The sequence below is a fragment of the Gymnodraco acuticeps genome, unplaced genomic scaffold (genome assembly GCF_902827175.1).
Source record: "Gymnodraco acuticeps unplaced genomic scaffold, fGymAcu1.1, whole genome shotgun sequence".
NCBI lineage: Eukaryota > Metazoa > Chordata > Actinopteri > Perciformes > Bathydraconidae > Gymnodraco > Gymnodraco acuticeps.
In genome coordinates this window covers 129233-146778 of record NW_022992092.1, presented here as the reverse complement: position 1 = coordinate 146778, position 17546 = coordinate 129233, and the positions used below count along the sequence as shown (strand labels likewise).

The window sequence follows — 17546 nt, the reverse complement described above, 5'->3', positions numbered from 1 at the left end:
CATTCTTTATCAGCAGACTAAACAATATGGACCCTGAATCTAACTAGAGCTGTCGTCCATAGGAAAGAATGTGAGCCAGGGAACCTACGTCCCTGAACAGTAACGATCTCATGGCGGCTTGTGCTCGGTCACAACAATGCGCCCAAGCTGCCCCTCCTTAAGAGAGATAGCAGCAATACCCAAGGCCGTAGACCTATGTCGTGGGAAAGGAGACAGTGAGAGGAGAAAATTATGAACTGTGTCAAAGGTTTGAATACCTAAACAAATGATTCCCCACAGACTTACGTAAAGATTCCTGTTGCAGTAGTGGACTAACTAGGAGTAACAGATAGTAGTGATAATACATTAGTAGAACCACCCTGACCCCGTACACACTTTCTCCAAATTTAAAACATGTATGTTTAGTGTTTTCAGTTTTGTTTGTAACGCCTTGCTTTGGTGACGCTATGTTTAAGATGTGGTCATGCCAATAAGCTCCTTTGTTTTGTACAGTAATTTAAAGATTCAAGGTTTTATTGTTATAAGCACAAAGCTACAGAGTAGAAATGACAATGACATTCTTCTGACCTGAGCTCCTCCATTTTTAATCGCGATTACGATTATGGCTTGCAACGATTACGAAAATAACGTAATCGAAATAAACGATTATGTTTTATTATTACTTTTGGTTTTTCAGTTGAATTATACTTAAAGTTCAGGGGAATCAACTGTTAAAAACATACTTTTCAAAAAAAAGATTTCTCCAATAAATGGATGTTTATGAATAATCGCATTTAATAATCGCAATTCCAATTATTGACCCAAATAATCGAGATTATGATTGTTGCCGTAATCGAGCAGCCCTAATGCAACATATATAATAAAACAAAATAAAAAGTACTGCAAAAAGTCTGTATACATGTCAATAGAATATGATATGTACAAGAACAGAATATGAAATTAATAATGTAAATTAGGACGTGGATAACTATTTATATGAATAAGTATATTGCAAGACGACTAACAGAATGTTTATCGCCGCACTTAGTCCATCCTGAACCTGCTTTCGCTGTATTTCACTCACAGAGTCGGAAGCTTTTGTCTCGTTCAGACCCAAATCTGGTAAAAAAATCCAGCGAGTCCACTGAGGGACAGGAAGGAAGACATCCTGTGTGTTTTGCTCCTGGTTGTTTCACTGCTCTGAGTTAGTTCGGGGTGTCTCAGCTCTCGAGGTCTGAGGCGTGACGTCGTGCCGTCTGGTTATCATTGAGATTTTGGGGTATCTACCCCCGTTAGAGATTTGTAGGCTTGGGGAGAAACGAGATCACGTAATCAGGATACAAAAAGAGGTGATGGTTTGATTACAATTACATTCAAGTAATCAGATTACTAGCAGGATTACAGTGTTATAATACGTTTCGAAGTAAAGATCGATATATTATAGGGAGACGTACTGAATGGATTTTATTTAATGGGTGTCTTTTTTTAGTGGACACCTGATTTATTACACAAAAAAACAGTAGCTTTTGATTCATGTATTACGTTTAAACAGCATTTATTTACTATTACCGTCACTATATTTTTTAAATGAAAATATGTTATGATATGAAAGTAAAAATCATCTTATTGTTATATATGTTCTCTCGTTGCATTTGACGAGGTGATCCAAAAATAACAGAAAGTAATCAGGTTACTCATACATTTGATACTCAGATTGGGTTACAGTTGTTTGCCATGTAACTAGTTATTGTAACCCTGTATTTGTGCATCAACTTCATATGCTGGTTTCAGAATGCAAGCTATTCTGATAGAAACCAGGAGGCTAAAAAGCACGTAAATATCAAGTAAAGAAAACAACATATATGATGATAAATGGATTTTTTAAAAACTGATATTCGAGTCAACGTCTGAAACCAGTAAAGCAGTGGGTGGTGTTAGTGTTGCACTGGGTTCTTCCTAACCTATAGACACATGTACAGAAAGTGGTGCAAAATACATGTATGTACATAGTGTATCATGCAAAATATCGACATTTTAATTCATGCGTTTAAGATTACCCTCATTAAGGAAAACACAGACTCACTAACAGCGTTGTAGTGTTTTTTTTTTAATACTTTATTTAGAATTGTTCTTTTAGTTACAATAAAGCAAAGACGTACACAATATACAGTTAGGTACCCGAAACCAGCGTACAAGAGAAATACAAGTCAAAAAGCTGGGTATTACATTGACAATTCCTGAGAAAAGTCTAAAGCTGCCAGTCGACAGCATCGTAGACATAAACAAAAGGCCAAGGGTAACCCACTACCACACAAAAATAAAAAAACTAGAGCGTTGTAGTGTTTTCCGAAATCTTAATCAACCACTAAAAGAAACCCTGGAACTGTAGAGAGAAATATTAGGGACCAGACTTCTTGTTTTCGAGGGAAATAGGAATAAAATGTAGTTTATTTAACTATAAATTCAGCCTGTTCGGTTCATACAATGCTCACAATGGGAACACCAGGATTGAAGTGGTTTATTTGAAAGTTAGATTTGTGAATAAAGGAGTGTGGCTTCGTTCATTCATGAATCAGCCTCCGCTAACAGGACGGTTTTGGTCCCAGTACAGGAGGCTGTTTGTGGTTTAGTGCAGCCTTGGGCTTCCTAACATGGTGTTCCTGTGGCTGATTAGAGCCAGGTGTCTACTCTACAAAATGAGGCTATTGAGGGCAGCCCGCTCTGCAGAGGACCAGCTGCTGCAATCTCAAATAATCTTGTGGGAAGGCTAGTCGTAAAGCTAAACATGCCCTTGGTGAAATGAGACTCTTTAGAGGACAAATTGTGCTGCTGTTGCTCATTTGGAAAATGAAATCTAGCACTGCAATTATTTATGTTGTTGTTGGCGCTAATTATAAATCATAGAAGCGGCTGAAGAGGCAGTGTGTGCTGACTCATTGCTGAGCAGCACACACTGTATGGTTGTACTCAGTGTGGTTCAAAGCGATATTATTCCCAGCTGTGCATGAAATCAGTTCAGTTTTGTCATGGAAAAATGAAGAAGGGAGAAATACAATACGTGTTGCCCGATGGCGTCTGAGCAACACTGTTTCCACCAACAGTTACAGTAACAGCAGCTACTCTCTTTTTAAAATCCCTGTTCGTTTTTTAAACTCTTTAACAATTAGTTTTCCTTTCCGTGACGTTGGAGAGATGATGGAGGAATGAGCAGCTGAGTCAAATAAAGTAGATTTGCAGAGGTCTCTGCATCCATGTCACTGCGCCCGCCATGCTGCCGCTTCAAAGAGCCTCCTCTTGGGACGTATTATCAAGTTAAAGCTAGACGTATTTCTAGGCCCAAAAAGTGTGTGGGTTTCTTTTTGAGTTGGACACTACTTTGAACTTGTTTGGCATATGATGCCAGCTCTCTGATGGGAGTATGCTTGTGTGGTGTGTGTTTTCTTTTTAGGGTTTCACATTCCCTTATCCCCACAAGTAAATAGCCCCCAGCTTTTTGCCAGGAAGTTCCAAAACCTATCGATTGTATCTGGTGCCAAGAGACACATTTGGAAAGTCAGGGCTGTAACTCTCTGTACACTCGGAGCACAGTACATGTACTGAGGGAGGATGTGATAGTTTAAATGAACCGTTTCCCCTTCACACAGGTGTTAAAACACTCGAGAACAGTACTGCCAGACATGACATGGGGTTTCTGTCAACAAACAGACAAGCAAACAAGACGTTTGAACACTGTAGGGCTGAGCACTTTCTCCTAGATTTGTGTGCTTTTCTTCAGTGAAAACTTATTTAGGGCTGCAGATAAGTTAATAAGGTAATCTTTCAAAAGTGTATACAAGTACTAAAACTCCTTAGAGACGTTACTGTGTACCAACACACCCATTTTTTATCAGGAATGTTATATATTATTTTGTAGCTTTTCATTTCTCAATGCCACATATTTTAACCGTTCCATTGAATTCTTCCCATTTCCTGTCCTCAGGTCTTCATGGTGAACAGCAGGGTGGAGGCGCCCACAGTGGCAGTGATGGGCGGAGGCGGGGGGGGCGGTGGGGAGGATGTGTGCAGGATGTGGAGGACGCATCGTGGACCGCTTCCTGCTCTTCTCCATGGAGCGATACTGGCACACACGCTGCCTGAAGTGCTCCTGCTGCCACGCTCAGCTGGGGGAGTACAGCAGCACCTGCTACAGCAAGGGGGGCATGATCCTCTGCAAGAACGACTACATCAGGTGAGGAGAGGGGGCAAGAATACACACATCCTTTACTCAAGTAGAAGTATACATACTCGTGTTTAAAAATACTCTGGTGAAAGTAGAAGTACTGACTAAACTTATTTACTCAAGTAAAAGTAAAGAGGCTTTGAAATGTACTTGAGTAAAAAGTACCCATAGCTAGCAGCTGTTTTAAAGAGTACCTGACCTCCCTTATATTAATAGAACAATAATGTCATTGTTAGCTAATGAATGTTTCCATGCTGAACAACGGCAACATGACAACGTTTCCATTGGTCCCTCTTCTTTAGAGAAGACCAGGAAATGATGGATACACGGATCGTGTTCAAATCAATAGGCACGCAATGACTCTAAGAATAATGATCACGCATCAAACACACATTCAGACTAAAGGAACCAGCTGTTTGGAAAATGAGAGAAGTAGAAGTACAGTATTGAGTTAACATTAAGAGTAGAAAGTACAGGTATTTGAGTTCAACATGTAAGAAGTAGAAAAGTACAGGTATTTGAGTTCAACATGTAAGAAGTAGAAGTACAGGTATTTGTGTTCAACATGTGAAGACAGTAGAAAGTACAGGTATTTGAGTTCAACATGTAAGAAGTAGAAAGTACAGGTATTTGAGTTCAACATGTAAGAAGTAGAAAGTACAGGTATTTGAGTTCAACATGTAAGAAGTAGAAAGTACAGGTATTTGAGTTCAACATGTAAGAAGTAGAAAGTACAGGTATTTGTGTTTCAACATGTAAGAAGTAGAAAGTACAGGTATTTGAGTTCAACATGTAAGAAGTAGAAAGTACAGGTATTTGTGTTCAACATGTAAAAAGTAGAAAGTACAGGTATTTTGTGTTCAACATGTAAGAAGTAGAAAGTACAGGTATTTGGGTTCAACATGTAAGAAGTAGAAAGTAGTGGAGTAAAGTACTGATACCAGAAACATTTACTTAAGTACAGTAACACAGTATTTGTACTCCACTACTTCCCACCTCTGCAGGTCAGTCTGCTGCCCCCAGCTTTTTGCCAGGAAGTTCCAAAACCTATCGATTGTATCTGGTGCCAAGAGACACATTTGGAAAGTCAGGGCTGTAACTCTCTGTACACTCGGAGCACAGTACATGTACTGAGGGAGGATGTGATAGTTTAAATGAACCGTTCCCCTTCACACAGGTGTTAAAACACTAGAGAACAGTACTGCCAGACACGACATGGGTTCTGTCAACAAACAGACAAGCAAACAAGACATTTGAACATTATAGGGCTGAGCACTTTCTCCTAGAGCTTTGTGTGCTTTTCTTCAGTGAAAACATGTTAGGGCTGCTAGTTTTGTAATCTTTCAAAGTGTATACAAGTACTAAAATGTTAGTACTGCTGCTCCGGAGAAGAGCATCACATTGTCTTCATGTCCAACAAGTTGTATTCCTATTGATGGATGTTTATATATTCAGTCAGGCAGAACACTCACATTTAAGAAGCTAATTAACAGCTCATTTTAGGTCCTTTCAGCCTGAATAAATACATTATTCATCTGTGGTTTTCAGCGTTACCCACAGAGAGCCTTTCCATTGGTCAAACTGGCCAAACAGACCATTGCATACATTGGCCATAACGAGCTAGGCTAAAAAATGCCAGTTTATGAATGCCTTAAGATTGCTTTCCTCTCAAGTCACTCACTGCACTCCAACCTGAGTCGGCTGATTGACTCTTCTGACTGGTTTTCTATTAGTATTTTACCTGTGCTTTAATCAGTGGTGTATTCATTGTGAATGGCTCGTTTGAATTGCTTAATAGCATATGTTGGGGTTCTGGTATATGAGCAAGTCTGGTAATTAACCAATATTAATGATCATTGATATTAATAGAGCCATTAATAACCATAAAATCATAACTAGGGGTCTATAATAACTGACTCTACAATGAAAGTGTAAAGAGTTTAGCACACTTCAGAGACATACAGGAAATTAAAATCCATGACCGAGTTGACAGGAATCCCAACAAATGTTAATAAGCAGTTTTGCATACATGGTTCTCTGAATTGCTGGCTAAGTGGAGTAAAACTTGTCAAATATTTGTGTTTGTTTATTTGGTGTAGCTATTTCTAGCTGTGTGCTGAGCCAGTCGAGGGCTTTAAGTTGTTGACCTGCCACTTAGCATCTGTTTATGTAGTCCTGTGTAATGTGTGGAAAGGATTATAGTGATAGCTGTAGCTGATAATTAAAAGAAAACCTGAGTATAGCGCTCTTAGGCCATGTTTACACGGATACGAAAACGAACCATAGTCGATATCAAAAAAGTCTTCTGTCCACACGATATCGGCTCAAGAAACGTGTCTGTCCACACGAGACCGCTGGAGACTCTGTAGTACATATACCGGGCCTGTAAGTGGCGCTGTACTTCCATAACAAAATACACCAAAAGCAGCGAAGAAGAACCCCCGAGCATGGTTGCCATGGTTGCAACATGTAGTTCATGTAGTTCTCCATGTCCACTTGTTGTTGATGATTGTAGTAGAGGAGCTGTAGATTTTGCACCAACAACTGACCATGCTACAGCAGTGAGCAGCAGAGGTTGTTGGCGAAAACTCTTCAGCAATGACGCGGGTGACGCGGGGGTGAGCAGGAGAGGTGGGGAGAGGCGGGGCTATGGCGTCGTCGTTATCAGGAAATGATCATATAGGACGTACACACAGAGCCGCTAGGCCCCCCACAGCGTTTCGTCCGCAGATCTACCCACCTTGGGAGCCGTTACCGTTTGAGGGCTCCGTTTCCGCTGTTCCGTTACGGCCTCGTGTGAACGATAGAGAACTATAGCGGATACAACCCGTTGTGTCTCCGTGTAAACGTGGCCTCATTGCCGGCTTAAAACTCATTTGACGTTGGTATTAGAGATGCAGAAGACGTATAGCAGCTTGAGTGAGACCCAATGTCAGTAAAGCTGTAACTGAGCCTTAAGAGGGGTGTGTGTGTGTGTGTGTGTGTGTGTGTGTGTGTGTGTGTGTGTGGGTGTGTGTGTGTGTGTGTGGTGTGTGTGTGTGTGTGTGTGTGTGTGTGTTGTGTGTGTGTGTGTGTGTGTGGTGTGTGTGTGTGTGGTGTGTGTGTTGTGTGTGTGTGTGCTGTGTGGCATGTGTGTGTGTGTGTGGTGTGTGTGTGTGTGTGTGTGTGGTGTGTGTGTGTGGTGTGTGTGTGTGTCTCTGGTGGGTTCATTAAGGAGAACGAGGATCCTCTCAGGCACTCTCATTAAATGACTGTTTGGATTAAGATAACAAATTCATTACTCTGTGCACTCACTGAGAGATGGAGGCAGAGAGCATCAGTTCCACCCGGAGCTGTACCCATGACTTCCACCTGCGGAGTTCAGGTGTTGTTATGGTTACACGTGGTCACCCTAATGTACAAAATCCACTTCTTCATGGCTCTTCTACATCAACATGTGTCCCCTCTTCTTTATGTTCTCTTCTATATCAACATGTGTCCCCTCTTCTTCATGGTCTCTTCTACATAACATGTGTCCCCTCTTCTTCATGTCTCTTCTACATCAACATGTGTCCCCTCTTCCTCATGTCTCTTCTACATCAACATGTGTCCCCTCTTCTTCATGTCTCTTCTACATCAACATGTGTCCCCTCTTCTTCATGTCTCTTCTACATCAACATGTGTCCCTTCTTCTTCATGTCTCTTCTACATCAACATGTGTCCCCTCTTCCTCATGTCTCTTCTACATCAACATGTGTCCCCTCTTCCTCGTGTCTCTTACACATCAACATGTGTCCCCTCTTCTTCATGTCTCTTCTACATCAACATGTGTCCCTTCTTCTTCATGTCTCTTCTACATCAACATGTGTCCCTTCTTCTTCATGTCTCTTCGACATCAACATGTGTCCCTTCTTCCTCATGTCTCTTCTACATCAACATGTGTCCCCTCTTCCTCGTGTCTCTTACACATCAACATGTGTCCCTTCTTCCTCATGTCTCTTCTACATCAACATGTGTCCCCTCTTCTTCATGTCTCTTCTACATCAACATGTGTCCCCTCTTCTCCATGTCTCTTACACATCAACATGTGTCCCCTCTTCTTCATGTCTCTTCTACATCAACATGTGTCCCCTCTTCTTCGTGTCTCTTCTACATCAACATGTGTCCCCTCTTCTTCATGTCTCTTCTACATCAACATGTGTCCCTTCTTCCTCATGTCTCTTCTACATCAACATGTGTCCCCTCTTCTTCATGTCTCTTCTACATCAACATGTGTCCCCTCTTCTCCATGTCTCTTACACATCAACATGTGTCCCCTCTTCTTCATGTCTCTTCTACATCAACATGTGTCCCCTCTTCTTCATGTCTCTTCTACATCAACATGTGTCCCTCTTCCTCATGTCTCTTACACATCAACATGTGTCCCCTCTTCTTCATGTCTCTTCTACATCAACATGTGTCCCCTCTTCTTCATGTCTCTTCTACATCAACATGTGTCCCCTCTTCTTCATGTCTCTTCTACATCAACATGTGTCCCCTCTTCTTCATGTCTCTTACACATCAACATGTGTCCCCTCTTCTTCATGTCTCTTCTACATCAACATGTGTCCCCTCTTCTTCATGTCTCTTACACATCAACATGTGTCCCCTCTTCTTCATGTCTCTTACACATCAACATGTGTCCCCTCTTCTTCATGTCTCTTCTACATCAACATGTGTCCCCTCTTCTTCATGTCTCTTCTACATCAACATGTGTCCCCTCTTCCTCATGTCTCTTACACATCAACATGTGTCCCCTCTTCTTCATGTCTCTTCTACATCAACATGTGTCCCCTCTTCTTCATGTCTCTTCTACATCAACATGTGTCCCCTCTTCTTCATGTCTCTTCGACATCAACATGTGTCCCCTCTTCTTCATGTCTCTTCTACATCAACATGTGTCCCCTCTTCTTCATGTCTCTTCGACATCAACATTACATTACATTGCATTTAGCTGACGCTTTTGTCCAAAGCGACTTACAATAAGTACATTCGACCAGGAAGACACAACCTTGAAGAAAACAGAATCATATAAGTATATCAGGTTTCATAGAGCCAAACATTTCAAGTGCTACTCAACTGGCTTTAGGTAATCCAGTCCTTTATTGGTATAAAAGTGCATCGTTAATCGTTCTAACGCTCGAAGTGGAGTCGAAAGAGATGAGTTTTCAAAAAACATGTGTCCCCTCTTCTTCATGTCTCTTCTACATCAACACGTGTCCCCTCTTCTTCATGTCTCTTCTTCATCAACATGTGTCCCCTCTTCCTCATGTCTCTTCTACATCAACATGTGTCCCCTCTTCTTCATGTCTCTTCTACATCAACATGTGTCCCCTCTTCTTCATGTCTCTTCTACATCAACATGTGTCCCCTCTTCTCCATGTCTCTTCTACATCAACATGTGTCCCCTCTTCTTCATGTCTCTTCTACATCAACATGTGTCCCCTCTTCTTCATGTCTCTTCTACATCAACATGTGTCCCCTCTTCTTCATGTCTCTTCTACATCAACATGTGTCCCCTCTGTGGAAAGAGACTCTGAAAGTTTCAGGAACAAAGATTCTCTCTCTTTTTGATCCATTTCTATAAAAACCTGTCTGAAAACGAGCTGATCAGATTTTGGCCACTTTATGATGTCATAACGATGTGTTGTCTTGTGTAACCATTAGCCAATCACCAACCAAGGTAACCCCCCCCCACCTTATCACCTGAATCTCCTCCTAAAGCACCATTGTGTTCTTTGTAACCAAATGTCTCTCAGAGGGGCGTGGGGAGGGGCTCCTTATTTTCATCTAAAGTAACAGACAGAGAATCAGCACTTTGGAAACAGGACTGAAACAGATTCAAACTCAAGGCCCGGGGGCCAAATCCGGCCCGCGACTTCATTTTATGTGGCCCGCAAGAGCTCCCAATATAATAAGTTTATTATACGGTTACATGCCACTTTACAGAAGTACGTTGCCCATAAACTACATGTCCCACAATGCATCTCGTTTTGGGACATGGCACTGAAGAGACTTGCAATCATTTGCCCTAGACTTCTGCTTTCAGACGTAGTTAATTATGAAGTTATCACCCTATCCGATCATAATCCAATGCAGAGGCAATAATGTAATATAATACATTATTTGATATATATTATATATTTATATATGTGTAAATTATATAGTTACAACCGGCCCTTTGAGTGGAACCATAATGCTAATGTGGCCCATGATTAAATTGAGTTTGACACCCCTGATACTGTAACTCACCTGCAACCCAACGGGCTAAGGCTGAAAACAATGTCTGTGCTGTTCTTCGTACGAACTCTATTTACACTTGAGAGTTCAGACGAAGGACACACGCTTTGAGTCTCTATGTGTTGCTCACAGGAACACCTGCGTACTCAGGTGACGCAGGACGAGATGGTGACGCTGTGGGCCTCGGGGCTGTGATAATGCTGTCTGCATCAAGTGTTGAACTTTTAAATCTTGCTGTGAATTATACGCTAAATATCAGATGGCCTTTTTATGATGTTCTTCTTGCTAATTAGGGACAATGCCAGCTCTTCAAATGTCACACAGCCAAACCTATGTCTCATCCAGCTCAGAGAGATCTGTGTGAAGGGCAGTTTGGTTACCTGTTGTTTGTAACTGGGCAATTTAAAGTTGACTTTTAAAGTGATACGAAATAAATACTCGTTCTAGACTTGGAAGATTGCAGGTTGCTCCTTTGCAAAGAACAGCATCTAGTTCGATTGACCTCCCTGTCTCTTATTAGATTAGATTAAACTTTATTGTCATTGCACAGAGGACAACGAAATGCGTCCCAAGAAGTGAAACGTCCCCGAGTGTGAGGCGCTGTGGGTTTGAGCCCTGTGACATTGAAAGGGGAGTGTGGTGGTGGGCTTGTTCTTACTTACACAACACCCACCAATCACAAAGGATCCCTCTCAAAGTGCTTCCTTTGGAGTGTGTCGATGTGCTGAGGGTGAAGTGTTGTTGATGCAGCAGCCATTGAACTAACCGACTCTTCTCCTCAGAACTGTTACAGGATGTGTATTTAGTAAATGGTGTCATTTTTATTATTATTTTTTTATCTTTAATATTTTTGTATGCATGCTTCTTAGGTAACATTAAAGGGGACCTATCATGCAAAATGCACTTTTTGATGTCTTTTATCAACATGTGTCCCCGGTGTGTCAGGGAACTCACGCAGCGTCAGAAAATAAAACCCTCTCTCTTTTCCTCCGTACCCAAATCTCTAAAAACGGGGAACAACGGAGCTGATCCAGATTTGCGTCCGATATGACGTAATATCTGAAATGTGGACCCACGGCCCAATCAGAAACGTTGCTATCAGAAACAATGCCCGACTGTTTTGGACGTAATATGGTCGGTGTTTACATTAGCATCGCTAACACTCAGAGCTAACCTGTACTGGAGAGCATGTGTGTGAAGAAGCAGGAAGTAAAAAGAAACTCACCTTGTGGTATAACCAGCAAGAGAGAAAGCCTTTGAGCTCCATACTGTTTCAGATCCTTGATAATCCATGATATGGCGTTTCATCACGGCAGCATTTAGTTTAGACAGTAGCTGCCGGGTCCCGCATGAGCTCAGACCCCTCCTTTTTATTTAAGCTTTATACCCAAATCAGCACTTTTGAAACAGGGCTGAAATAGAGGGATATGAGGCATGGCTAGAATGATCTGTTTGGTATTTTGAGCAAAACACTTCATAAACATGTTTTTAATATATTTTTATTTATCTGAGACCTATGCTATTGCCTAGAAATAGCATGATAGGTGACCTTTAAGCTGTCTTTGGCTCTTTTCTGATCTAACAATGTAAATGTCCCCTCTGTGGGACTAATAAAGGTATTCTGGTTCTGATTCTGGTTTTGTTTACAGGCTGTTTGGACACAGTGGCGCCTGCAGTTCTTGTGGACAGTCGATTCCTGCCAGTGAGATGGTGATGAGAGCACAAGGCAATGTTTACCACCTTAAGGTGAGTGTCACTAAAGCATGACCATAAACATTTCATTTCATTTCAAACCTTTATTTATACAGATAAATCCCATTGAGATCATTGATCTCTTTTTCAAGGGAGACCTGCTCAAGTAGTTCCACATGAAACATAAAAACAACATAAAACTGTTATTATTGGATTTGATTTATTTAGAACGTGTAAAACAATAATACAAAACAATTATTAAAATAATGAAATGAGACATGAGCGTTATGATACTGTACAAACTTAAGCAGTATCAAATTGATAAACAAAAATAGTATTGACTTACAAATTATATATAAACAAATGATCTACATAATTACACATTCAAAAATTATTATTGAAAGCCTTGTCTTGTATATTAATAGTTATTAACGCAATAAACTAATTTAGTTTAGTCTTAATGTACATTATTTAATTTCATATTCTGTTCTTGTACATATCATATTCTATTGACATGTATATAGACTTTTTGCACTACTTTTTATTTTTGTATTTTATTATATATGTTGCATTGTTGAAGGAGCTCAGGTCAGAAGAATTACATTGCCATTTCTACTCTGTAGCTTTGTGCGTATGACGATACAACCTTTGAATTGAATTTGATAAACCCTGTTGTGTAATAGAAGCTTCGAATGAAGAACCAAGCGAGTCTTGTCCAACCTGAACGTGTTTACTTTGTATTAATATAATTAGTTACCAACAAGAAGACAGGGAAAATGCACTCGACATACTTTCAAAATCATAACAGGAAACAGAATGAGCAGGACACATACTTGCACTTCAAAATAAAAGCATTTCCTGTCAAACATTTCGCCCGTCGCTTTTATCAGGAAGCAAATAAACAAATGATTTATACTGCTTTAAGCAAACCCTGATCCTCTGTGTGTCCCAGTGCTTCACCTGTGCGACCTGTAGGAACCGTCTGGTGCCTGGCGACCGTTTCCACTACGTTAACGGGACGATCTTCTGTGAACACGACCGGCCGGGGGGGGGGTCTGCTCAGCGGACACCCCCCCCCTCTGCAGAACAACAGCATGCTGTCGGACCAGAAGGTGAGGAGCACATGTGATCATACTATCTAACATTTCTTTGTGTGTGTGTGTGTGTGTGTGTGGTGTGTGTGTGTGTGTGTGTGTGTGTGTGTGTGTGTGTGTGTGTGTGTGTGTGTGTGTGTGTGTGTGTGTGTGTGTGTGTGTGTGTGTGTGTGTGTGTGTGCATAATCAAACACAGGCTATATCAACCAGCCATTTGTATGGCAATCACAAATGGAAGAACTGAGGGATATTTTAACCCTTAAATGGTCATGGGACAAGATGTGTCCTTGTGTAAAATGAGTGTAATAACAGTGTAACATTGAGTATATTATGAGTGTAATAACAGTGTAACATTGGGTATAATATGGGTCCAATAATGGTGTAACATTGGGTATAATATGGGTGTATTACAGGTGTAATAATGGTGTAACATGGTTTTCATAGCGGTGTATTAATGTGTTATAGCAGTGTTATATCGGTGGAATGTAGAAAATAACAATCAATTAACTCCAAAACATTTATTTGTGATTGGCCAGTTGAGGCCTAATTGCACCTGGGTTGACAATTGTAACAATGAATTACAGTATGGTACTTCCTTCCTTTAAAATCAACGTTGAACAAAAATTGAACAACAATTAGCAAATCAGCATATGAAAATGCAAATGATTATGCATTTCTATTCATTACATTAAACTGTATTTGGCATATTATCAAAAGCAACCCACATAGATTTCAATAACGTTGACATGCCTATGGGAGGAATCCCCTTAGCCACAGCCGCCCGTATATATACTATTATACGATTATAAGTTAAGGCACAACTAAAGGAAAGGATCCCCTATTGAATCAGAGGTCTTCAAATGCAAACATGTAAGAAATAACATGTAAATTCCCTTACTGTACGACGTGTGACTAATTACAACCTCTTCTCTCCGCTGTCTACAGGTCTGCTGAGGATTAGGAGGAAAAACCAAATGTGTGCCTTCTCCCCGACCTTCATTCTTTGTCTCTCCTTCACCTCCTTCCTCTACCTGTCCTCCAGTCTGATGGACTGTCTCGCTACAGTCTGGATGAAGTCGTACTCATTTAGATTTCAACATCCCAAACAGACACTGGTCTCCTCTGAGGACTGTGAGCAGAGAAATCTGGACAAAGTGCAGGAGGACGAGGACGCTGAGGATGGATGGAATTATGTAGACTGTTGTCTATTGTGAACTGTGGAAATATAACTGATAAGAAGTGGCATGGCTAACGAGCAAAAAGGAGGACTGCCATGCAATTATCCAATTTGGAAATCCAGCGTAATCATTCACGTTTACCCCGCTAACCAATCACAGTGGAGGAGAGAAGACTGACAGCACTGGGTATATTTCAGAAGGTGAATATACCTCCAACACCACAAACCACACACACTCTTTCGGTGTGAAGAAAAGAAAGTATGGATCTGGTGAATCGTGATTCCAGCTGCTGGATGTTTCCTGCAGACTCTGAGCGACAGGTGAAGAGGACACACATCTGTATAGATACCTTCAACATGTCTCTGTTTGATTGTCTTTCAAATATTAAACAAACAGGATAATATTCAGATTTGTTGAAGGATGATAATCGCCATGTTGTGGTTCCCGTCTCGGACAGAAGCAGCTTGATTTACCCTGTCACAGTTTGTGTACTAAACTCATATTAAAGTCAATATTTCTGTAAATAAGGACCATTCGTTTTTTCCCAGTTTGATTGTGAGAAACCTTGAGCGAAGTAGGCGATTCATCCCGATGAATTACACTCTGCCGTCTCCCTGCTTCCCCTATGCTAACTGGAAAAGAGATAAAATAATGAATTCCTCATACAATTAATACAGTTTAATGCGTTGTAATGAATATAAACGCATAATAATTTGCATTTTCTGATGCTGATTTACTGTTTTTGCAAATGTTGTTCAATTTTTGTGCAACATTTGGACCAAACTAGATTTTTTATCTCAGTAAGTAAGTATAATTTAAGTCAAAGTCGTGGGCAATCGCTTATTAATGTTTTGTATTGAGCCATAAGTGAAGGCCCGTCTAAAGAATCCCGAAATGAGAAATGGCGACAGTTTAAGAGTCTAACTCCACAATTCACTTCTTTATCGTCTTTTCAGACACTTTTTCCAACACTTAACTTTCTAACTGACTAACACGGTTCATTTGTGAATCAGAACTACTTATTTTGGTGTGGGACACAAAACGACAAAAAAATAATCCTGTTTTGGTTACAATATGTTTGTTTGTTTGTTGCGTGACTTAAGTTTAAGGTTTTAATGATGACGTTTTTATGCAGAAGAATAAAAGTATTGCTTTTCCCAAAAATAAATATTATGGTTGTGAATTATTTTACTAACTTTTGACCCTTCGGCTAACCATGTAGCTAACTGGGAATCTACACCCACAGTGTCCATGAAATATGCAAGTTGTGTATGGAATAACATTATATGAATTACACCTTTACGTGTGTTACCTACGTCTTGCAATTTAGGAATGCTACAAAATTAACCACACAAGTCAACGGTTTGGTTTTGGTCAAATGTTTGGTACGTGATCAGTGGTTTCCTGGGTCCATCTCCTCATGTTTAAAGAGAACTGGATACACCATTTGTGGCGCATGAAGCCAAAATGGCCTGAATCTTTATGAGAAATACCTGCATCTTCCAAGGATCTTCTGGCCAACTTCCGCATCCTCGAGGCCCAAAGAGCACCTCTCAATGTAGCATGCCACAAGCTCTTTAAAACAAGGTCTCTAACAATTGGGATTCTCACTTGTATTTTAATGTTTGATGTTTTTGACTCCCAAAAGGCCTTTGGAGAGGCGGAGTCCCGCCCATCTACTTCCGACCCATGGGACCTTATTTCAGAAAAAGTATGTATTGAAGTCAATGGAGAGAGAAAGATTATCTTTCCTTCCCGTTTGAATTGTGCCACGAATTACATACATGATGTTTGTCAATCTTAAAAATAATTTCCGTGTCAAAAAAGTCACAGTTTGTCGTAAAACTGTTGAAATATAAGACTATGAAAAATACGCAACTAGAAAGACTACAAATCCCAGAATCCCGCATGCTGGCTCTCACGAACCGACTAACTCCCCTTGTGTGTATGTATAGCTCTCAACGTGCCCAGACTTGCAGTGATTTTCACCTCTTTTAATACTTTCCGCCTCGTTCTGAAAGAAAGAAGTGAAATGTTTCAACGTGACGGCCGTCTTCGTGTGTGGTGCGAGACGGGAGATGTAGTTCATTGAGCGGTTTCACACAAACAATGTGTAACTTCACAGTTTTACGACACATTTACATTTTTTTGACTTGCAAAATGATCTTTTAAATTGACAAACATCATATGTGTAATTCGTGGCACAATTCAAACGGGATCGAAAGATAATCTTTCTCTCTCCGTCGACTTCAATACATACTTTTTCAGAAATAAGATCCCATGGAGCTCCCCCGGAAAGGGAGGGACTTCGCCACTCTATGATTCCACATTTTACAGTTTCTGGATTTGGTATAATTTGTAAACTTCGGTTGTTTAGGGCCTGAAGTTTAACGCTCCCTAAGAATTACATAAGAATGTAATTTGTTATTTCTTCTTCGAGGTCTTCATTCTCTTCTTCAGCTGTTGATGGTATATCATGCGTACTGTTGGGCCTCGTGTGTTTGCAAATATACATCTCATGAAGCTAAAGCAGCATTGATGTTTTCTTTACATGCCAAATATGTATTGTGGCTATTGTCAAGTTTTTGTGAAGGAAGATTAAGAAGATATGTTAAAATGTCCTCGTGTTGTGTTTTGTGCTGCAGAGTATGAATCATGTTGCAATCAAGTGTGTGGATCAATGCTAATTCCTCTTGACATAACTCATGATCATTTAGCCATTTACCTTTATTTTCTGTCATGTGATGAGTGTGTTACCGTAGAGTGTGTATCAACAAGTTACAGGTAGGCTGAGGACTCGGAGTAAGTAAGAGATGCTTGTGGATCTCAGACAAACATGGCTGATTACCCACAGGAATGGGATTTCAAAGGCCTGAGTCGAAGCCATTACAGAAGCAATTAAAGTGGGATGCGCTGGAGGCCTGCATGGGTTTAGCTGCATTGCTGCTGCAGCCTAATGAGGCCTAATCTGGTGAGCTGGTCTAATTAAAAGGAGGGAGTTTTCCTGTGGGCTCCAGGCAGCAGCAGCAGCGTGTTCTCTGCTGTCAGAGGGGGAACAGCAAGTCAGAAAGTGTGTTGTTTTGAACCATGAAACGTTTCTGATTCCTCCCTCCTCTGTCCGTCCCA

At 40.7% G+C, this 17546-nt stretch overlaps 1 pseudogene; it reads left to right on the top strand.

Moving 5' to 3' along the window:
* Window positions 1-3964: 3964 nt before the first annotated feature.
* On the top strand, window positions 3965-15588 carry LOC117537495 (annotated as a pseudogene).
* Window positions 15589-17546: the final 1958 nt, after the last annotated feature.